We start from the raw sequence: 6000 nt of genomic DNA, 5'->3' as shown, positions 1-6000 counted from the left end.
TGAAAAATAGGAGAAAAGGCCCGAATTTGGAGGGGTGCCACAGCCACGCTCTTGGGCCCAGGCTCCTCGCGCCTACCTCGCCGTCCACTGTGGCCGACTCTTTCCTTTGGGCTAAGTTAGGGCCAAATCGGGCACCTACCGATGTTGGCCAAAATCCATGGGTACCCTTGCAGATTTTGAGGGGTAATTTTGGTCACCTGCTCCAATGTACACACCATCGCATCGACAGGTCACGGCTGGTCAGGGCTACTATAATGTCCACTTGGACACTGCTCAAGCCAACAGTACGGGCGCCAGAGGCCCAAAAGTGAAAAATGGGAGAAAAGGCCCAAATTTGGAGGGGTGCAACAGCCACGCCGTTGGGTCCAGGCTCCTCGCGTCTACCTCGCCGTCCACTGTGGCCCACCCTCTCCCTCTGGGCTGTTAGGGCCAAATCGGGCAACTGCCGATTTTAAGGGGTCATCTTGGTCACCTGCTCCAATCTACCCATCATCTCACCTACAGGTCGCGGCTGGTCAGGGTTCCTGTGGGGTCCACTTGGACATCGCTCAAGCAAACAGTACGGGCGATAGAGCCCCAAAAGTGAAAAATGGGAGAAAAGGCCCAAATTTGGAGGGGTGCCTCAGCCACGCCCTTGGTCAGGCTCCTCGTGTCTACCTCGCCGTCCACTGTGGCCGGCTCTCTCCCTCAGGGCTAAGTTAGGGCCAAATCAGGTACCTGTCGATTTTGGCCAAAATCCTTGCAAATTTTGAGGGGTCATGTCAGTCACCTATTCTAATCTACCCACCATCTCACCCCCAGGTCGCGGCCGGTCAGGGCTCCTGTGGTGTCCACTTGGACACTGCTCAAACCAACACTACGGGCGCCAGAATCCCAAAAGGGAAAATCGGAGAAAAGGCCCAAATTTGGAGGAATGCGACAGCCACGCCATTGGGTCCAGGCTCCTCGCGTCTACCTCGCCGTCCTTTGTGGCCGACTCTCTTCCTCTGGTCTCAGTTAGGGCCAAATCGGACACCTGGCGGTTTTGAGGGGTCATTTTGGTCACCTGCTCCAATCTACCCATCATCTCACCCACAGGTCGAGGGCGGTCAGGGCTCCTGTGGGGTCCACTTGGACACTGCTCAAGCCAACAGTACGGGCGCCAGAGGCCCAAAAGTGAAAAATGGGAGAAAAGGTCCAACTGTTGGCCTGAGCGGTGTCCAAGTGAACCCCACAGGAGCCCTGACCACTTTGAGATGGTGGGTAAATCGGGGTAGGTGACCAAAATGACCCGAAATAGAAAAAATTTCAAAGAGACCCATGAATTTTGCCGAAAATTGGCAGGTGACCGATTTGGCCAAAACTTAGCCCAGCATGAGAGTTTGGCACAGTGCACGGCGAGGTTGACATAAGAAGCCTGGGTCCAATATTATCCTTCACCTGCAAGGTTGTACCAATACCATCTGGGCTTTTTCCTACCCCCAACTTAATATACAAAATACGTTACCACGCTACCCTTGGGTAGCGATGGGAGAGCAGATTAGAAATCTGCTTTGTTCGAGGGTTGGAAAGAGAGAGCGAAAGAGAGAACCCCACGCCTTGAAGCTGGGGCGCGGTGACTTCTCCTGAGTCAGTTACCGATTGTCACCATTCTTAGTGACTATATCTGTTTCCGACAGTTTACATACAAGTTAACACAAGAGTAAAATAACATAATATAGACAAGAATAACAATAAATAATTGACAATACCATAACTAGCTAAGCTAAAAAATTACATAAAATTTATACCAGTACATCATAAGTGGTAACCACTCGCGCATTAATTGAATCAATATACATGAAGTGCAGATAATGAAAAGAACACATAGTTCGAAATGACAATTACATTTGCTGAGGATAACACAAAAAAGCATGTATGCTTATTTCCATTGTGGTCCTCATAAGGAGAAAGATTTGGGAGAGTTGATAAAAGACAACCTGTCAGTATGATTCAAATTCTCGTGAGCAGCACCAGCTGCCATGTGAACAATGCATCACACTAATCACATTATAAAATAGTACACAAACTTGACCTATTGCCCACATACTAAATCCTCAGCAGAAAGCACCCAACAGAAAGCAAACACATGCAAAAAATATTACAAATAAACTCAAGGCAACAACTATTATTTTCAAAACATACATTGTACAAGTTAACTAGTAGCTACAGTACTTCTTTTCTTTCACTATAAGACTAATTTTTTCTTCAGGCATCTTTTTATCTACTAATGTTTTGGACTCATTTGAAAGAATTGTATAGAGGGCCAACTTGTTCATTTAAAATTAATTACTCAAAGATATTTAGCAGCGCTCTGCAATATTTCTGAAGTTTTTCACATGTAATGCTCAAACTTCACAAGGGAAGAAGTCCAAACATTCAAAGTACAAGTTAAAGGACATTCATACACTTATAACCATACAATTTTATTACATTAAAATAATAATACTTATAAATCACTATTGAGAATTTGCTCTTTTCAACATTTTTAAGACATTTTAGTCTAACATTAAATCAATCCATTGCTCAATTCTCTCTTACAGGAGACTTATGATGCCCAAGAAATGGGCTACAGCAATCATTTAGCCCACAGACTACAAGTCATCTGGAGTGAGAGTGTAAGACTGTATAATATAACTAGTGACATAATTGGAAATGTGCTGTTCTTGTATTCACTTAGTTGTCGGTTTTAAGTCCTGCACTTCTCTCTGATTCCCAGAGATGACTGTTACTTGCCCCAAGAGTCCAAGCACACAAGGCAAAGGTGACAGCTTTGGCCGCAACTATATGCCTACTGGTATAGGCTCCTCACCACCTGTCTTCCGTGTGGTGATTGCATCCTGAGCACTTAGTGTCCGTTGGCATAGAGTACCATTATAAGGTTTAGTATTTGTGTAAATTAACATATGGTTACTTAAATGCCCAGATAGAATGAAGATTCACATATAGAAGGCACACAATGGAAATAAGCATTGAGGACAACAATGGAAATAAGCTTACATGCTTTTGTGTTATCCTCGGCAATTGTACATACTTTTGTGTGTTATCCTCTGCAATTGTAATTGTTATTTCGAACTATGTGTTCTTTCCATTATCTGCATTTCATGTATATTGATTCAGTGCCAAAATAAAAGATTATTATTATTATATTATTATCACCTGAGTAGGTACTCACATGGCAATTCAAATCTCCAAATCGAAAAAATGAAGATACACAAGTACATGTGTGAGGCTTTTCACTAGTGTGACTTTTTCATATGACGATTCAGATCACCATCTTGAGAAAATGAAGTCGCATGAGATGCATTTATGAGACTTATAACCAATGTGATTTCTTGTATGCATCTTCATATTCTTAGGGAAAACCAATGAAGATAATTTGTGCAAGTTCTCTTCAAAGTTGGGGGCCAAGTAATAACTAGAGACTCAAGAACATAATAAAAACTTACCATCCATGTGAATTCTTGTATGACAATTCAGTTCTTCAGATTGAAAAAATAAGATTCACATAAAGTACACTTATAAGACATATCATCAAAATGGTAGTGAAAGACAAGGAGAAGGCAACACAACCAGCAACCAAACTGGTCCTCAGTCTGGTAGATAAGCCATGAGGAATGACTAAAAGTACTGGGCCTACCAACTTTGAAAGATCGAAGAGAAAGAGATGACATAATTACAGTGTTCAGGTCATTAAAGAAGATAGAAGAGATCTGATTAAAGATGAGAGGGCTTTAAGAGGTCATGGAAGTAAATTAATAAAAGATGTGAAGAGACATGTATATATATGTGGAATAGCTTAGAAGGTGATATAGCCCAAGCTCAAACAGTACATGAATTCAAAGCTAAATATAGTTGGAAATTAAAGATATACATTAAGTTGGAACTGTACATGAATTTGAGTCTAGGGATGTTAGAAAATTAGGGAATAGGAGATGGGACCCAATGAGCGTTGCTCCTTTCCTGTATACTACAATTAAATAAATATAAGACTCTCCCTCATGATTCCCCTCACCTCCACAGAGGCTGGGGTAGACTCCAAAGAACAAACATGATCAGGTTACGGGGAGAGGAGTGTCCAGATAAATGGTTTGCAATCTTAATGAATATCAGCATCACTGGAAACACATGAAATACTATAGGACCAGGGGTACCCCCAGGAAAACACATTAGACTTAAAAGCATTCACTGTGTGCCTATAGTTCCGCATTATGTCCTCACAGTGTAGCCCTGCACCCCAACCCCCAGGGTTGGCAGGAAGAATGAGTGAAATATCACCAGAATTGCATGAATGAAATCAATATACTGATTCCTCTCATTTTTGGGTAAGAAATAAATTACCCTACTCAAACCCAACCTAACATAATCTAAGTAAAAGATGAAAAACTCGCATGTATTTTCACTTTTTTATTTTTGTTTTTTAAAGATATTTTTCATATAAACTTTGTTTTGTTTTGTTCAGAAGATATTGCCACATAAATAATAAGAGCACTATTTTATAACAAAATTAATATACTACACTTACTTCAGCTACTCATCTTTCCACCATCATTAAGTGACCATATATAGTGAAAAAGGGGAGCATACACATATTATGCAACCAAAAAATACTTTGTCAGAAAAAGCATACCTTTATGGAAGATCTTCAGTCAACAAGAGGTTGTGTAATTGATGAGGTACATTCAATTAGAATAGAAAAAATGACAGGGCATATGGTAGACCTCTGCAGAAATAATATGGCATTTAGGACACCTTCTAGTATTAAAACAGTACTAACACATAATAATAATAATGATGATGATGATGATGATGATGACGACGACGATGACGATGATGATGATGATGATGATGATGACGATGAAGATGATGACGATGATGATGATAACGATGATGATGATAACGATGATGTTGATAACGATGATGATGATAACGATGATAATGATAACGATGATAAAGATAACGATGATAAAGATAACGATGATAAAGATGATAAAGATAACGATGATAATGATAACGATAATGATAATCAATGATAATGATAATTAATGATAATGATAATTAATGATAATTGATGATAATGATAATTGATGATAATGATAATTGATGATGATGATAATTGATGATGATAGTAATAATCAATAAGGTTTATTTGGCAATGAATCAATATACATGAAATGCAGATAATGAAAAGAACACATAGTTCGAAGTAACAATTACAAATGCAGAGGATAACACAAAAAAGCATGTAAGCTTATTTCCATTGTCCTATGTGCCTCCACCACACAAAAGACACAGAGCACCTCACCCCACAATAACAATTCCTAAACAACAACACAATATTTCTTCCCTGAGTGAATTATGGGCCTTCCTGGTGACCCAAGCCAGATACCTAGGAGCTGTGTGTCTCCTGCAAGAGACCTGGAGCAACAGATTGATTGATTGATGAATGTATTGGTTGTGGTCATGTCTACAGGAGTTCTGTTGTTAACAGTACTTATAAATTAGACTCTACTTTAGATTTTAAAATTGTTAGAAAACCCTAACAATATTTGGCATCTATTAAGTGACACTTCTCTCTTCAAATACACTTGATGTATTTATGTGTGTCGAAAATTATTTATTTTGTTGCTACCACAAATACCTAAAATCACATAATCTTTAATTTCATCATGTTTTCATTCATGACCCTTTCACCCCATCCAAGGATGAGATCAATGGATGGGATGAAAGGGTCTTTGAGCAAGATAGGAATGGCTGTTGAGCAAGGGAGGATGGAGGCAGGTATATGGGTGAGTGGAGGATGGTTGTGTATGAATGATTTTTTTTTTATGCAACCTAAAGGGATTTCTTCCTGTTTTCTCTATTTTCTGCATGAGGGGACAGGGAGGGAGGGGAGGGGTTGCCATGTAAAAAAGTGGCTCTGCTAGGGATGTGCTGCAAAATTTCAGAAACACACAAGTGCAGATATTTAGCCTAACCTAT

Source organism: Oratosquilla oratoria, chromosome 35 (assembly GCF_046742065.1).
Source record: "Oratosquilla oratoria isolate Oo_2021 chromosome 35, ASM4674206v1, whole genome shotgun sequence".
Lineage (NCBI taxonomy): Eukaryota > Metazoa > Arthropoda > Malacostraca > Stomatopoda > Squillidae > Oratosquilla > Oratosquilla oratoria.
The sequence above is the reverse complement of the archived record's forward strand: the minus strand, read 5'-3'. Positions refer to the sequence as shown.